Source organism: Schistocerca americana, chromosome 4, assembly GCF_021461395.2.
Source record: "Schistocerca americana isolate TAMUIC-IGC-003095 chromosome 4, iqSchAmer2.1, whole genome shotgun sequence".
Lineage (NCBI taxonomy): Eukaryota > Metazoa > Arthropoda > Insecta > Orthoptera > Acrididae > Schistocerca > Schistocerca americana.
The window spans coordinates 256,828,172-256,847,033 of NC_060122.1; the positions used below are offsets into that span (position 1 = coordinate 256,828,172).

General features: G+C 42.4%; 1 protein-coding gene across 3 annotated transcripts in view; it reads right to left on the minus strand.

Moving 5' to 3' along the window:
- Positions 1–18,490, minus strand: part of LOC124612931 (protein mono-ADP-ribosyltransferase PARP14-like) — a 45,198-nt gene extending 26,708 nt beyond the window's left edge. Inside the window, exons 1-2 of one of the 3 annotated variants that reach the window (XM_047141429.1) lie at positions 17,919–18,054; positions 14,085–14,189 (exon numbers count right to left, since the gene is read on the minus strand). The gene's annotated coding sequence lies outside the window, so the exon portion shown is untranslated. Of the gene's footprint in view, positions 1–14,084; positions 14,190–17,918; positions 18,055–18,395 lie in introns of those variants that run through there. The other 2 variants (XM_047141431.1, XM_047141430.1) reach the window with 2 other exon arrangements.
- Positions 18,491–18,862: the final 372 nt, after the last annotated feature.

Genomic DNA, 18,862 nt, shown 5'->3' on the forward strand with positions numbered 1-18,862 from the left:
TGTACAGGTATGATACTGTTAGTTACATAAGAACATCCACCATGGCAACGTCATATCACATCAGATGGGAAAAATTGGTTTTTAATTGTCCCAAGGCCAAAAACCCCATAAAAAGCATCACTCACGTCGGTTTTTAATTGTTCTGAGGCCAAAAACAACATAAAAAGCATCAGTCAAATCGGTTTTTAATTGTCCTGAGGCCAAAAACCGCATAAAAAGCATCAATCAAAATCATATTGGACTATTAAATTCCATGTGACTGGTGCAAAACATGATCAATATGCTGTCCACCATTTCCTGCAACAAGTTGAAATTGAGAAACAGCATGTTCCTCGAAGCGTTTCCGGGGTTATGTTCAGAATGTGTTGTGTAATGTGAGCCTTCACTGCAGCTAAGTTCGCAATCTGAACACTGACATCCACCCCCTTTCAGAGAGCCCCACAGCCAGAAGTCTCACAGATTAAGATCAGGTGACTGGGATGGCCACACTGTAGGGAAATTATGGCTGATGAATTCTAGCATTTCCGAAATGGCACTTCAGCAGCTGCTTAACTGGATTTGCAATGTGCGGAGGTGCGCCATCTTGCATAAAAATGATCCCACCCACACATCCACGCTGTTAGAGAGCTGGAATGACATGGTTGTGCAAAAGGCACTCATAGCACTTACCAGTGATGGTACAGGTAACAGGACCAGAACCACCTGTATCTTCGAAAAAATATGGCCCTATGATAAATGATGCCATAAACCTGCACCACACAGTGACCTTTTAAGGATGAAGTGGTACTGGTTGATTTGCTTGTGGATTTTCAGTTGCCCGTATTCGACAATTCTGTGTACTGACCTATCCTGTCAGATGGAAGTGGGTCTGTCTGTCCACAAAATCTTCCACGGTCGATTATTGTCCACTTCCACGTGAGCAAGAAATTCGAAAGCAAAGGTTTCTCTTGCTGGTAGGTCAACAGGAAGCAACTCATGCACATGGGTAATTTTGAATGGAGAGCAAAGAAGGATGTTTAGTTGGATTTTAAACACCATGCTCAAGGGTATGTCAAATGTTCGGGCAATTCTCTGTGCACTAAACATTTGCACACCACCACTCATCTCCTCCTGCATTGATGTGGCCACTGCTTCCACTGACAACAAATTGATTCATTTCCTCCCTCTACCAGGTTGCACACCAAAGAACCCACCTTTTTGAATTTCCGAGTTATTTTCTCCAGACCCACGGCAGTCATGGGACCAACGCCTTTTTCCAAACCCTTCAGTGACCGGAACTTCTACAGAGCAACATGTGCGCAGTCATCATTCTTGTAATACAGCTTCACAAGCAGAGCGCGATCCTGCATAAAGACAGTAATGGCGAACATTGCAGACACGAAAGGAGGAAAAGCCGTGTACCTGGCATGTTCATGGCAACTTCAATGGGTCGTGCACATGACAGGGGTTTTCATTTACATATTCTGACACACACACGCTGCCATCTATTGATCAATTTAAATCACTATTTTTTTTCTTCTGCCATACATTTTCCGCCTTCTTGGATAATATTCCATTGCAATTTGACATAATTCTGACCAGTGGTGTTATTTCTATAGCATTTTGAAAGTTATAACTTTAATTATAATCACCCTGTAAATTTACTTAATTTTTTTTTCCACATCATGGTTATATTCATAACTGATATTGCATCTTAGATATTAAAAATGTTTTACTTGCTCGAAGATTTTATTATTCAAGACTATTTTAGATCTTACTGGTTGAGTCTGACCTGAAATGTCATTACTTTCATTTTATCTACTGACAATGCAAGGTTGTAATCTGAGACTATCTGCTGCAACTTATTTGGAGGTCATTTTCATTCTCTGTAATCCGAGTTAGGTGATCTGTATATAAAATTGCACTTAAGTCTCCTATCATAATCTAAAAGAACTCAATTTATGTTCAACATTTTCCATTTGCTGATAACTTCATTTATTTGTATATTGTTGAGTGTTGGAGAAATACAGCATCCTTGTCATACTCCTTTGTTTGTGTTAATTGGCTTTGATGCTATATTTAGCATGTTGTTGTTGTTGTTGTGGTCTTCAGTCCTGAGACTCGTTTGATGCAGCTCTCCATGCTACTCTATCCTGTGCAAGCTTCTTCATCTCCCAGTACCTACTGCAGCCTACATCCTTCTGAATCTGCTTAGTGTATTCATCTCTTGGTCTCCCTCTACGATTTTTACCCTCCACGCTGCCCTCCAATACTAAATTGGTGATCCCTCGATGTCTCAGAACATGTCCTACCAACCGATCCCTTCTTCTAGTCAAGTTGTGCCACAAGCTCCTCTTCTCCCCAATTCTATTCAATACCTCCTCATTAGTTACGTGATCTACCCATTCTTCTGTAGCACCACATTTCGAAAGCTTCTATTCTCTTCTTGTCTAAACTATTTATCGTCCACGTTTCACTTCCATACATGGCTACACTCCATACAAATACTTTCAGAAACGACTTCCAGACATTTAAATCTATACTCGATGTTAACAAATTTTTCTTCTTCAGAAACGCTTTCCTTGCCATTGCCATTGTACATTTTATATCCTCTCTACTTCGACCATCATCAGTTATTTTGCTCCCCAAGTAGCAAAACTCCTTTACTACTTTAAGTGTCTCATTTCCTAATCTAATTCCCTCAGCATCACCCGACTTAATTCGACTACATTCCATTATCCTCATTTTGCTTTTGTTGATATTCATCTCATACCCTCCTTTCAAGACACTATCCTTTCCGTTCAGCTGCTCTTCCAAGTCCTTTGCTGTATCTGACACAATTACAATGTCATCGGCGAACCTCAAAGTTTTTATTTCTTCTCCATGGATTTTAATACCTACTCCGAACTTTTCTTTTGTTTCCTTTACTGCTTGCTCAATATACAGATTGAACAACATCGGGGATGGGCTACAACCCTGTCTCACTCCCTTCCCAACCACTGCTTCCCTTTCGTACCCCTCGACTCTTATAACTGCCATCTGGTTTCTGTACAAATTGTAAATAGCCTTTCGCTCTCTGTATTTTACCCTTGCCACCTTCAGAATTTGAAAGAGAGTATTCCAGTCAACATTGTCAAAAGCTTTCTCTAAGTCTACAAATGCTAGAAACGTAGGTTTGCCTTTCCTTAATCTTTCTTCTAAGATATGTCGTAGGGTCAGTATTGCCTCTTGTGTTCCAACATTTCTACGGAATCCAAACTGATCTTCCCCGAGGCTGGCTTCTAACAGTTCTTCCATTCATCCGTAAAGAATTCGTGTTAGTATTTTGCAGCTGTGACTTATTAAGCTGATAGTTCAGTAATTTTCACATCTATCAACACCTGCTTTCTTTGGGATTGGAATTATTATATTCTTCTTGAAGTCTGAGGGTATTTCGCCTGTCTCATACATCTTGCTCACCAGATGGTAGAGTTTTGTCAGGACTGGCTCTCCCAAGGCTGTCAGTAGTTCTAATGGAATGTTGTCTACTCCGGGTGCCTTGTTTTGACTCAGGCTTTTCAGTGCTCTGTCAAACTCTTCACGCAGTATCATATCTCCCATTTCATCTTCATCTACATCCTCTTCCATTTCCATAATATTGTCCTCAAGTACATCGCCCTTGTATAGACCCTCTATATACTCTCTCCACCTTTCTGCTTTCCCTTCTTTGCTTAGAACTGGGTTTCCATCTGAGCTCTTGACATTCGTGCAAGTGGTTCTCCTTTCTCCAAAGGTCTCTTTAATTTTCCTGTAGGCAGTATCTATCTTACCCCTAGTGAGATAAGCCTCTACATCCTTACATTTGTCCTCTAGCCATCCCTGCTTAGCCATTTTGCACTTCCTGTCGATCTCATTTTTGAGACGTTTGTATTCCTTTTTGCCTGCATCATTTACTGCATTTTTGTATTTTCTCCTTTCATCAATTAAATTCGATATTTCTTCTGTTACCCAAGGGTTTCTACTAGCCCTCGTCTTTTTACCTATATATTTAGCATACCAACAAAAATTTCAGTGTTTGTGTATAGACTCTTAATGGCATTTATAAGGTGAGATGAATAATCTTGTTCAGCCACGATATTCCATAGCATTTCTCTACTCACATTATCAAAATCTGTGCCCCATAATTTAATGCCATCTCAAGGATGCACTAATCATGCCTATCATGACCATGTCTATTCTACACCTTACAACATTCTTTAGGTTGAAAGTAGTGACAGGGGCGGGAAGAAATTGAGAAGCAAACATAACTTTTTAATTCTTAGAGAAACTTTAGCCCAGATTAATACTTATATGGCCAAATATTTTGGAAAAGTACTGTGGGAGTACATCAACCAGTCTTTGGATTGAAGAATGCAACTGCAAAAAAAAACATTTTTTTATGAATGTGACAGCAAATTATTTCAAAGTGTTGAGGTTTCCAAATAAACTACTAACTTGCTTTATTACTCCTCTCTAGAAATATTCCAATAAAGCCAGTTGATTTCTCCTTTTTCTGTTTATATGGTGTGTCTGATTAACTTAAAATGAGTACCAGAAAGCAATCTGGAGTGAGGACCGGGTGTTTGACAGGTAGACTAACTTAAAATGAGTACCAGAAAGCAATCTGGAGTGAGGACCGGGTGTTTGAGAGGTAGACTAACTTAAAATGAGTACCAGAAAGCAATCTGGAGTGAGGACCGGGTATTTGAGAGGTAGACTGACACTATCAAATTTTTATTAAAACTAAACACTCATCCAAATTTTATCATTAATCACACTCTTACTGTTTGGGTACTCCTTCTGTGGATTATATGTCCCAGTGGATATTCAGCAAATAATTTTCAATTAAATCATTCACAGAAATTTGCAGCTACACAGAACTACTTCCTTTAATATTTTAATTTACAAGAAATTACTTAACCAAAAGACTGTAAAAGCATAATGATCATTTACACAACTAAAATTTATTTGATCCTGCTTCAGGCACAATTTTCTATTAAACATGAAATAGTACTTAAGGATTATTTTTTGGATTTATGTCTACACCCCGCACATCATACAAGGAAAGCATCTCACATGCTGTCACAATCAGGTAGGCTTTAACAATCCTTAAGGCTACATTAATTACCTACACTTGACAAGGATTAGTAAATTTCTTCTGACCGCAGGTTGGTTAGCAATGCAGGCACCCCAATAACTTCACACTCACTACATAAACAACTGCCACACAGCATACAGTGGCAATTGGCTCCAGACTAGTATTACTGACAATATCAACTGCCAGTCCTTAAATGCCATGTATATCATACATTTCGTCAGGTAATAGCCTTACTGCTTTGCTGTCTATCAGTCACACAGCCTACTTGCTGTCTATCAGTCACACAGCCTACTTCTGTTGTACAAAATCCAACAATCTCCACCCCCAGGAAACAGTTGCACAACATCTCCGTAGGCATACCCAACCTTGAAATCTGAATAAATGCACACAATCTGTGTTATAACCTTTAATCACTAATAAAGTGCGTGGATATACAAAAGTAGAAACACTAGCGGGTTACATGTTACTAACTCCGTATCTGTCATTCGACTGCCATGCCGTGACATGCGGCCGGCGCCGTTCATAACCAGGTGGCGCTCCCGCGCTCGGCCGAGCTGCGGAGCGCCTCTATCGCCGTGTTCGCGTACTGACGTAGCGGCACTTTTGAATGTCGTGGCACTGTCACAACACTTTTCCCCCCTTGAAAAAAAAAAAAAAAAAAAAAAAAAACTCTCACTTCCGTGGAGACACGGACAGTGCGGAGACATCCATGGCCTCTTGGGAGGTCCCGAGAAGATCCTGCGGAGAAACACGAGAGTATGGTCGAAAATGTCCAGGACGGAAGCTTGCGCGTGGAACGTGCCTCCTGAACGAGATGATGGGTGAAAACTGAAAACTCCGGAGCAGCATCCATAGGTGTCGTGGACCTGGGGGTGTGCTCCAGCGAGATGGGTCCCGGAGAAGGCGGCGTCGCGACTGGGGCCGGTTCCGGCGTACTCGGAAGCGGTAGCGACGGCGGCGGCAGCAACACGCCCGGAAGATCGGCAGCAGCGACAGGACTGGCTTCTCGGGCTGGTGGAGACGAAAGAAGGGGCGGTGGTACCGGCGTGGCCACCACTCGTGGGCGCATCTGGTCGTAATGGCGAACAACCATGCCGTCGTCCGTACGTATTTCACAAAGCCGGCGGCCGCGAAGAGCCTGGACCACCCCTGGAATCCATTTAGGGCGAGATCCATACCCCCGTGCCCACACGTCGGCCCCCACTGGGTATTTTCCCGCACTAGGGGACACAGTACAAGGCCTGACAGGGTGAAGCAGATGCAGTAGGGTGCGCGGTTGGCGGCCATGCAAGAGTTCAGCAGGGCTGCGATCACCCAGAGGTGTGAAGCGATAAGAACTCAGAAATTGCAACAGAGCGTCATCTGTGGAAAAATCAATAAGGAATTTTTTCATTTGGCTTTTGAAAGTGCGGACAAGGCGTTCGACCTCCCCATTCGATTGCGGATGGAAGGGCGGTGCTGTAACATGATGAATCCCTTGTCCAGTACAAAAATCACGGAAGGCCTGCGAAGAGAACTGAGGGCCATTGTCCGTGACAATCGTGGATGGAAGACCTTCTAGCGCAAAGATTTTTGACAAGGCCAGCGTCGTCGCCGCAGTGGTGGGCGACGGACATCGAACAACAAACGGAAACTTCGAGAAGGCGTCAATCAACAGTAGCCAATAAGTGCCGAGGAAGGGGCCTGCAAAGTCAGCGTGCACCCGTTCCCACGGCTGCGCCGGATCAGGCCACGGAGAGGGCAGAGTACGAGGCGCAGCCAGTTGTTGAACACACTGATCACACGCAGCGACCATGTGGGCGATGTCCGAATCAATACCGGGCCAATAAACGTGCCTGCGGGCCAGGGACTTAGTCCGAGAAATCCCCCAATGGCCCTCATGCAATAGTTTGAGAACATCTTTGCGAAGAGAGGCGGGCACCACAACCCGTGGAGATGCGCCATCCGTGGCCAGAAGAACAACACCCTCACGAACAGACAGACGAAGGCGCAAGGCATGGTAGTTGCGAAGGGGATCCGACGCCCGGCCCTTGGTCCTGTCCGGCCAACCCCGCTGAACAAAACCGATCACCTGACGCAGGACCGGGTCCTGCGCAGTAGCCGACGCGACCTGCGAACCTGTAAGTGGAAAACCCTCGACCGCACGACGTTCTTCCTCATCAATGTGGAAACAGAGGAGTTCATCTCGATTGAAAACCGGGTCGGGGCCCATCGGCAAACGCGACAACGCGTCAGCGTTGGCGTGCTGGGCCGTGGGGCGATAGTGAATCTCATAGTGGAAACGGGACAAGTATAAGGCCCAACGTTGCAGGCGGTGAGCTGCCTTATCCAGAAGCGACGCCGAGGGGCTGAACAGAGAGACCAGCGGCTTGTGGTCGGTGATGAGGTGAAACTTAGAACCATACAAAAAAACGCTGAACTTTTTCAGAGCATAAATGATAGCGTGCGCCTCCTTTTCTATTTGAGAGTAACGCCGTTGGGCATCGTTGAGGGTCTTGGAAGCGTAGGCGATGGGTCGTTCCGACCCATCCTCATACCGATGGGCGAGAACAGCCCCTAAGCCATACTGCGACGCGTCAGTCGCCAGAACCAAGTGCTGACCCAGACGGAATGTGGCAAGACAAGGCGCCGACTGCAAATGAGCCTTCAGGCGGACAAAAGCCTGCTCACACTCGACGGACCAACAGAAAGGAACGTTTTTGCGTAACAGCTGATGCAGAGGATGAGCCACCGCCGCCGCGGAGGGAATGAATTTGTGATAATAAGCAACCTTGCCTAGAAACGCCTGAAGTTCTTTGACCGTAGACGGCCGGGGTAGAGCGGTAATGGCCGCAACGTGCTGTCGTAGAGGACGTATACCCTCACGGGACAAGTGGAAACCAAGATACACAATGGAGGGTTGGAAGAACTGAGACTTGTCCAGATTGCACTTCAACCCTGCTGAATGCAGAACCCGAAACAGTGAACGCAAATTGCGAAGGTGCTCCTCAGTGGAGGCCCCCGTGACAACAATGTCGTCCAGGTAGTTGATGCAGCCGGGAACGGAAGCCGTGAGCTGTTCCAAAAACCGCTGAAAAATGGCCGGCGCGCTAGCGACGCCAAATGGTAACCGCTGGTACTGATACAACCCACAAGGAGTGTTGATGACGAGAAATTCCTTGGAAGATGCATCCAACGGCAACTGATGGTACGCCTCCGATAAATCAAGTTTGGAAAAGAACTGGCCCCCAGCGAGCTTGGTAAATAACTCCTCAGGACAGGGAAGAGGATAAGTGTCAATGAGGCTTTGAGCGTTGACAGTGGCTTTAAAATCACCACACAATCGCAGACTCCCGTTTGGTTTAGAAACCACCACGATGGGCGATGCCCATTCGCTGGAGGTAACAGGAAGGAGAATCCCCGAAGCTGTTAACCTGTCTATCTCAGCTTTGACAGGCGCACGCAACGCCATCGGAATAGGGCGTGCCCGGAAAAACTTAGGGCGAGCCGTAGGTTTAAGAGTAATGTTGGCTTCAAAATCCTTGGCCCGACCCAGACCAGCAGAGAACACGGACGAGAATTCAGAACACAAGCCATCCAGCTGTTCATACGGAATGTCCTCAGATATGAGGTGCACATCATCGTCAATGGAAAACCCGAACAACTGGAAAGCATCATAACCGAACAGGTTTTCAGTGCCCGCATGATCCACCACGTAAAACGTGAGGGGCCTAACAACAGACTTGTAGGCAGTGGAAGCATCAAACTGGCCAACGATAGGAATTTTCTGCTTATTATAAGTTCGTAGATTTCGCGTAACTGGAGACAAGGAAGGGGAGCCTAACTCCAAATACGTGCGAGAATTAATGAGAGTTACTGCAGAGCCAGTGTCCACTTGCATGCGAATGTCTTGATCCAGAACACGAACAGTAACAAACAACTTATTCGTTTGAGAAAGCACACAGTTAACATCCATGTCCGATGCCTCGTCCTCGTCGACAGGAACTTTAGGGGACTGACACACAGAAGCAATGTGGCCTTTTTTCTTACATGAATTACACGTGGCCCAACGTTGTGGACACGCGGCTCTGTCATGCTGTACGAAACAACGTGGACAAGAAGGAAGGGCGGAACGAACCTGCTTCCGTGGTTGCTGTTTTCGCTGCGAGCGTGGCGGCCCAACGCGACGTTGTTGACGCGAGTGCACCGCCGCCACATCGTCGTTTCCCTGTGAAACAGGCACATTGTCTGCGTCGAAAGTGGTTTGTACAGCGCCTACATCACACCACGCGTCTATTTGCGCACCAGCAGCGTGAGACACTTCAAACGATTGAGCGATGCTGAGAACTTCCGACAACGACGGGTTTGGCAATTGTAAGGCACGTTGCCAAACTTCTTTATCAGGAGGAAGCCGTAAAATAGCGTCCCTAACCATTGAATCAGCGTAAGACTCATGATGAGTGTCCGTGACAAACTGACATTTCCGACTCAGACCGTGTAGTTCCGCCGCCCAAGCCCGGTAAGATTGATGGGGCTGTTTACGACACCGGTAGAACGTCACGCGGGCGGCAACGACATGGGTGTTTTTTCGGTAATAGATAATAAGTCACACATTTCTTGGAAGGACAGAGAGGCAGCTTCCCGCAGAGGGGCTAACTGAGATAGCAGCTGATAGATCCGTGGGGAAATCCAAGAGAGAAATAACGACTTACACATAGGAGCGTCGACAACGCCGAAAGCCAAGAAGTGTTGCCGCAAACGCTTCTCATAATCCTCCCAGTCTTCAGTGGCCTCGTCATAAGGAGGGAACGGAGGCGGAGAAGAGGAAGACAGATGATGAGTAAGCGACGTCGACAACGCCTGAATAGCAGCCGTCAGCTGTGTTTGTTGTTCAATAAGCACTTGCAGAAGCTGTTCCATGTCTGCCCCGACACGAACACACAAGTCCACAACGCAGGAAAAAAAATATCCGACCTCGTCGCCAAAAAGTGTTATAACCTTTAATCACTAATAAAGTGCGTGGATATACAAAAGTAGAAACACTAGCGGGTTACATGTTACTAACTCCGTATCTGTCATTCGACTGCCGTGCCGTGACATGCGGCCGGCGCCGTTCATAACCAGGTGGCGCTCCCGCCCTCGGCCGAGCTGCGGAGCGCCTCTATCGCCGTGTTCGCGTACTGACGTAGCGGCACTTTTGAATGTCGTGGCACTGTCACAACAATCTGTACTGAGCATGCCCAGGAGGAACCTGCCATCTCCTCATGCCAACTAATACTGACTGCCACCCTCCTTCTAGTTCTGGTTTCTGACCCAGGATGGAGCCACTGCCAAGCATCAAAGACATTTGCCATCACAAATGTGTCACTCCACGGCACATACTCCCCCACTCCCCCAACAAGCAACTACCATTTAGGATCCTTAAGCAAGGGTCCCCTGCCTTTAACTACTGGCTTTACTTGGGGCAGGTTTCATAAACTCCATAATCTCCCAAGGCTTGTGATACTGTGGTTGTAGTTTTGTGGTGATCTTATGAATAGCCTTACCAGCTGCCCTCCGATTCCACAATATAATCTTATCCACAATCTGGTAAGGTTTAGGCCACCAGCCATTGTTACATTTTAGTGCTCACACCCATGAACATTTCTGATACTACTGGATGCTTTCCTCCACTGGACAACAAATTTCTCTGGCAAAACTTTGTCAGGCAACAAACCCAAAACAGACATGTTGCTCAGTGGAGCAGTAGCTTCAAACACAAAAAATAAGTCACCAGACATGGCCCTATGACACTCATGCCTAGCCATATTAAGGGCTGGCATTAACCCTGGTAGAGGAAGGTCCCATAAGGTTTTTTTTCACAACTGTGATAAGCGATTAAAGCAGAACACAAGTTCCTATTAACTCGTTCTGCATAGGAGAGGTTCAGGTGGTACAGTTATGGTGTATCTCTAGGCCCACATAAAAGTTCTTGAAGACATATGATGTAAGACATGTAGCACTGTCTGTAATGAAGGACTGTGGTAGGAAGCACATAGCAAACACACTCTTCAGTTTATGAATCACCACCTTGGTGGTAGCTACCTCAAACCATGTCAACTGCAAGAAGGCATCTATGCAAACAAAAATATAGGTATTACCTCCTTTAGACTTAGGTAGTGGCCCGACAAAATCAGTATACATCTTATATCATACCTTTTCCACAGGTTTAGGGGTAAGGAGTCCTACCTTACTGTTTTGAGCAGACTCACTTTCCACAGACGGCTTACAAATAGATATTCTGTTCTTTATATCTCTGTCCATGTTGTTCCACACAAATTTCCCTCTAATTTCTTGTCTTAAACATCCAAAATGACAACCAACGAGTGATTCATGGTAATAATGAAAAATATAAGGAATTATGTCTTATGGAATCACAATTTTTAGTTTTTTTTATCATACCATGAAATATAACAAAACAAATTCTTGTTAAATAAATAAGGTGTGTACAGTTCAGCCTTTTACAATTTTTCTTTAATACCATGAATTTCCATGTCCTTAACTTGATAACTTGGATTTCTTTAAACAACTGGGGCACACAAATTAGTACTTGTTGGCATTTGCTCTCCCATCTCACCATCTGTTTTTAGCATCCTACCAAGGGTATCGGCTATTACATTATCAGTTCCGCAAATACTGAAGGTATCAAATTTAAAGGCAAGTGTTTGTGTTGCTCATCTTGCTATTCACCATGTTTTCCTGGATCCATCCAAAACTCAATGAAACACTGAATCACAAATATTTTTTTGCAGCTGATACAAATATCCTAATTACAGGAAACACCCCAAATCAACTATGCGCAGATGTACATAAACCTAAGCACAATTGTATGGCTGGTTTGAGGGGAATAAGCTACTGACAAACACAAAAAACAACATCCCTAAATTCATGTTTACAAGGTGATGCATACGACACCAGTATGATAATAAACTCCAATAAAATTACACCTTCCTCGGAAATAAAGGTTTTAGGCATTTGACTTCAAAATGACTTCAAATGGCATACATACATAAACAAAATAAATGGAATGCTAAATAGAATAAGTAATAGACTGCATTTACTCTCTGTTAAAAGAAATTTCCACAGCATTCTACTGTATGGAATTATATTCTGAGTTAATACAGCACATAGTTCAGTCATTTCCTCAGCTCAGAAAAGAACTATAAGAGCAATGTATCATGTTTGACAAACAGATTTTTCCAAACCCCCCCTCTCAAAAGTCATCAGTCCTAACACTTCTCTATTTGTATATACTATAAATTTGTAAATATATCAGAACAAGTTTAAAAGACATAAATAAAAACTTTAATATGCATGAGCATGATATATGGCAAAAGGAACAGGTTTGTGTCCAATGAATAAGGACACCATCCAACAAAACTTCCACTACAAAGAGTGCTATACAAGTTTACAACAGTCCTCCACTTTTTCATAAAACCCCAAGGGCATTCTTACTGGATCATTGTTTCTATTCGCCAACAGAAGCTTTAGGACATTTGAAATACCAGAGACTTGAAACAAGGCAGTATAGCTACTACAATAGCGCAAATTCTTTTATGGACAAAGCAAAAAATTCATATGCTTGCTGAAATAATACTGTTTTTGCACTTCGTGTGTGTGTGTGTGTGTGTGTGTGTGTGTGTGTGTGTGTGTATGTGTGTGTGTGTGTGTTTTATATCTGACACTTCCTGGCAGATTAACACTGTATGCCAGACTGAGACTCAAATTCAGGACCTTTGCCTTTCTGGGCAGGAATGCTAGTTCTGCAAGGTTCACAGAAGAGCTTCTGTGAAGTTTGGAAGGTAGGAGACGAGGTACTGGCAGAATTGAAGCTGTGAGAATGGGTCACAAGCTGTGCTTGGGTAGCTCAGTTGGAAGAGCACTTGCCTGCAAAAGGCAAATGTCCCAAGTTCAAGTCTCAGCCTGGCACACAGTTTTAATCTGCCAGGAAGTTTCATATCAATGCACATTCCACTGCAAAGTGCAAATCTCATTCTGTTTTGTGTTTGTTTGTGGTTTTGTATTGTATCCCATAATGTGGAAAGATTTTTAGGATGAATTAATAAATAAACATTTATCAATTTAGACAGAAAAGCATCATCAAATGATGTGCTTCAGGTTTTCATGTTAAGTATACTATTATATTTTTGTGTGTGAATTGTAGCTCCAATCGCATCTTCTTGCAATGAACAGAGCCTTTCCTCCATAACAAAAAGCAGTGGTTAGGACAGACAAACTGTGAGACAAGGATAAAACTAAACTCAGAATGGGAAACCACTATCTGGAATGTTATCCACTCCTGCTCTGAACATAATTACTGTATATGCTCTTCTAAAGACTTTACATGACTATTACCAAAACTTGTAATGTTTATTGTTGAACAAAGAAAATGCTCAACACAAATAAAAACACTGTGAACTGCTGTGTATACACTTGTGAGTGATCTAACTAAAAATTTCATATACAGTGTTTTTGTTCCTCTACTGTCATGTGCGGAACATGTGCGTGATGACAGTAACACCAAAACATATTACAAGAGGCTATCAGGCCTGTTATAGAAGGTCCCATTATGTCTAACCAAGGAGTAATTCAGCTTTCAGTACACTAAAAATCCACTGGTAACTACACAATTGTTATGGACCATGTGTGGGTAAGAAAAGTAACATATAAACAATTTTTTTGGTTTGTAGTAACAGACAACTTAACCCAATTCTATATACTAGTATGGCAAGCTTAATTTTTGTTAAAATATCAAAAATCCAAAGGATGATTAGTATTGTAAGAACTTTAACACTTTAAATCACAACCATTTTAAAGCATTTCCAGCCCTGGTTTAAAGAAACAAAGTTCATTCAAAATGTGAGGTTTGTTACTGTCATTCTAAAACAAACTAAATTTCACTAGTCACAGAGCCATTTATCCATCGAGGACACAATATTATCCCTGGTTACTTTACTAAAACCTAACTCATGTGTCTGGACTGGGTTTCAAATCCCACAATTCCTGCGGACAGTTCCAATATCTCAGTAACTAATCCATCTCAACAACTCCAACTGAAAAAACAATAAGCGTGCACCTGTAAGAGAGAAATTTGGTAGACTTTACTGGCTGCTTCTGGAGAAGATAAAAAACAAGTAACACAGAACATAGCTGATAATTTTGGAAGTGTGTAGGATGATAAGCATAGTAAGACGGGTAGAATAACAAAAATGATAGTATCTGAACAAGATGAAGGCTCCCATGGCGCAGATGATGCAGATTTTGCAACAATAGAGGAAGAATTAAATACCCTGAATCAGTCAACTACAGAGTTAGGTGTTAGCCCTGTTAAGAAACCATGGTCAGTGAAGTCAAGTCATAAGCTCTATGCATCATGAAAGTGCAGATAAATTACTAAAGTTATGGATTAATACACTACAGCAAAACTGATCACCCTCTTCAAAGAAGAAGTTCCATCTTCAGAAGAAAATGATTCAAAGCACTCCTGCACCTCTTGCCAGGAACTTTTCACAAATATAAATTCAGCTGTTGAACACTGCGCATCCTACAGTGAAAAGGTGCAAGTTTTAACTATTATTCCAGAGACATTTTCAAAGAAAACAATTTCGAACCACATTCCATCAGTATCAAAGTACATGGTAGACAAATCAAGAAATGTGAGGGCTGTAAAACGAGTCTTTGGAAGACCAGATCCATGTTTTGGTTATCCTGTAAAAGCAGTTCAACTTCAAACAGTGCAGTCATGTACTACGACATAAGTGGGTAGTTCCACATGCACCTAGAGCTGTCTGTTTATGTGTGTACTGTGCGAATTTTGAACTGTGTGTGGTAACTCTGAAGAGCTTACTGGAGCACATGACATAGGACACCTTGGTTGGGCGTGTGAAGTCATTAGTCTGTGACGTAAAGCAAATGTGGTGACTGCCTGGAAAGGGAAGACTGTTTTTACAGACACTTGGCCTGGAAGACGTAGCAAATAACTCTGCAGAAATTACATATGCAACATGGGAGGAAAATAAACTAATTAAGAAAACTGTTGCCTTTGGCAATTTCATTGATGAACTAGGTAAATGGTCAGTGAAGGCAGCAACACACCAGCATCTGAAGAAATTGCAACAATAACACATTGCAGAAGTGAAAGGGTGTGTACAGGCTGAAGAACTATGTTTAGTGCTTCACTGTGATTTTGCTGACAACTGGTCTGTAATTCTCCAACATGAAGTACAAGGGTATCAATGGAGTAATGACCAGGTTTGAATTTTTACAGGAGTGACATATTTTCAAAACAAGACCACAAGTGTTTTAGTTATAAGTGATGACACAGGACATGACTCAGCACATGCTTTACTAGCAATGCACAAAATTCTTCAACTGCAAGCAGGGGCAAAGAGGATCATCATTATTTCTGTAGGTACTCCTAGTCATTTTAAAAACCGTTACCAGCTGTTTGAACTGAATAAGTCACTTTTGCCAACTGACTGGGTATACAGTGCTACTGGTCACAGGAAGAGGCCTTGTGATGGTGTAGGAGGCCTGCTGAAGCACCATGCTACAAAACATAATCTTTCCAGACCAAATACAGCTGCAATTCAGAATGCTGAAGATTTTACAAGACTCATGAAATCTTACACCTCCAAGTCCTCAATCTTTTGTCCAAAGAGGAAATCGAAGAATTCCATAAAAACAAAAATGAAGAATTGTCCAAACGAACTAATCCCGTTTCAGGAATTCAGAAGACACATTTTCGGACTCAAAGTGATGGACGAACTCATATTGCATGCACTTCAAGGAGCAAGAAATAAGAAATTTTGTTCATTCAGTCAACACCTCAGAAGCAGCAGGCTAATGTTCAGATTCACAAACCTGAGAAGGTGGATGTCTGTGGCGTGTGTGTATGACTATGACTGATGGATTGCAGAGATCATAGACAACAGTTATGAGTTAAACGAAATTGTAGTGAACTTTATGCTACCTCATGGACTAGCTGCTGGATGTAGGTTTCCAACTGAAGGACAGCAACAACACCATCGGTGCTCACTTCCTGTTCACAATGTTTTGAAGATTGTAAGTGCTCCAGTTCCTATTGGTTCAACAGGAAGGCATCACTCTATATCAAAGGAAGATACTGAAGCAATTTTTAGTTCACTGACTGGCTAATTTCAGTGCAATGCAGAGAGTACAGAAGTTGCACAAATTGAAAACTTTAATGTTTTTGACCTTTCTCATACATTCTGGGACCATTTAAAACGCTTGAAAAATGAGTCTCTTACTCATCTTTCAAAACTAAAATTTGTAAAAGCTGCTCAAGCTAAAAGTGAAAGCTCTCCTTTTCATGGAATGTTGAACTATATGGTACTAACCAACAGAAAAAAAATCAAAATTTTATGGATTGAAATTTTTGAAACAAAAATTTCCCATAAATTGTAAAAAAAATTTCAGAATGCCATAGTAAATGAACTTTGACAGATAAGTCCAAATGGAGGATTTCTTTGTAATCATAACGCAATTATCTTTCAAACAAAAAACACAACAAAATATCTAGAACTGTTTCAGAGATTTTTTCCAAAATTCGCATCTTCAAAATGGTATGCGCAGTGTCATCTTTGGAGGGCTGCATCTCTGAGCAGACGTTTTTTGGAGGAAACAAAAATATATGTGTTCCTTACTTAGTCCTAAATTCAATAACATCAGAGACTATGAAGGTAAGATTTTTTCCTAGCCTGCCTGAATTGATATGGACTATGCCTTATGTATTGCTTCTATCACACTTACAAATCCAAGATCATACTAAATACAGGATGCACAGAAGTTTATTAAGTAGTCATTCTGCATAAACTAGCGAAAAGGGAAAAATGCTACTGTCTGGTACAATAAAAGTTATTCTCTGCCATGCACTTCACAGTGATGTAAAAAGTATGGATGAATTGGTAGACATACAAGAGACAGACAAGTTGATAATCTTGGATACTGCTATGTTATCTTCATGTTCAACAAAATACTTGCATATTCCATGTTTCTCTTTAAAGTTTCTGCAATAAATCATGACAATAATACACCTATAAGATACTTTGTCTGTCCAATTCGGACTTCAAAATGGATTCTCTATAGAACATTCTACTTTTCAATTCACAAATCAGGTTATACAAAAACTAAATGACACAATATAAGACACCTAAGGAATGTACGCCACAGATGCATCACTGAGTTTGTCATTACCAACACGGTAATGTTTTGGGGATTAAGTGGTAAATATCGAAATCTTGTTCATACACTGAATAGTGCGATACCCTACCTTGTAATAACATGATAAAAAGATTTTTCAAAATAGCACAGCTGCAGATTATCATAAAGTAACGTCTTACAGTTTTACGGACAACTATGCAAAGTATCGTTAGTAAATACACAATAAGCGGTAAAACAGAAACTAAAACCACTGCCACTGTAAAATGTAATACACACACACACACACACACACACACACACACACACACACACACACGTCAACATTCTTCTTCCGAAAATACTCCACAGTGTGGATACTGAAAAGTAGCATTCACAGAAATCACTGATATCGGAAAATCGCAGTTTAGCCCATCACTACTCCACACCCCAAGGTTTAGCTTCTCCCCGCCGCCCACCCTTCAAGATACCTTATTGGTGCCCCTGACTTAACCATACGAAGTCAAACCATAACTTTTACAGTTAGCACTACAGAAGAAGATCAAAACAACACTCGCCAAACCCCTTGCAGCACACATAGTAAACAGTTAATGGTAACGTATCGCCCAAATAATAAAATACCTACGTATTTAACGCTGTACCAATCACCTTCCTGTTCCGCAGCACTCCCTAGAACCACTTACGCTGTCACGCAGCTCTCCAGACTCCTAAGGCAGCCTCTGTATGTTGCGGGATTCCCCTACCGTGACGATACATTGGAGCTTCCCCCATAAAAACAATTAATGTACTTATTCCGGGAAACATGCAACATTTCTAATATCTGCTGCTTGCAAGATGCACAAATTATAAAATTCAGATAATAAAGCAATGCCGGTGCAGTCGTATGCTGCGCATTCGTGGTGGAATAGTCTTTCCCTTGCTTTCGTCTTTTGGTATGGAAAAGTATAAAAGAGTTTTGATGTTCTTTAACTGGGATACAAAATTATACCTGTTTAAGTACTTACTAAAGAAAGGTATTTTGGTAATGCAAAACTAACAGTAAGTGAACCGTAGCTTTCTTAACAATATATGCTTAAAGTATTCTACCGGTATTATAAATTACTCGGTATCTGAAAACGGTATTGCGAAGTTTAACGTCGCTAATGTGTTCATAATAAATAACGAATTACTGCTTTGCAGTTCAGCGTCTTGATGGATGCTGGCAAATCAGCGTAATGCGGTACTAGATAATTCTATCTGGCTGCTTGTTGACGCGACCTTCGGAACAGGAAGGATCCCAGTTTACGAATTCGATCCGAAGGCGTCCGATGGTAACCGAAATATTACGAAGCTGTTTCACTCCGTACGACCGGCAGACTACAGATGGGTCTTACTCGTTCATTCCCGTGAACTACTTCATTCATTTCACTCTTTGCCGTGAAGCGTTCAAATGAAGTAGTTTATTCATGAAGTAAGGAAGCCTGGCGAAGTTGCCCAGTTCGCCGCTCAGCCGCGGCTGCGCTCGCTTCGCCTCGCTCGTACAATAAAGCTTCGTAATACTTCATAATTTTACCAATAGGTGGCCGAACT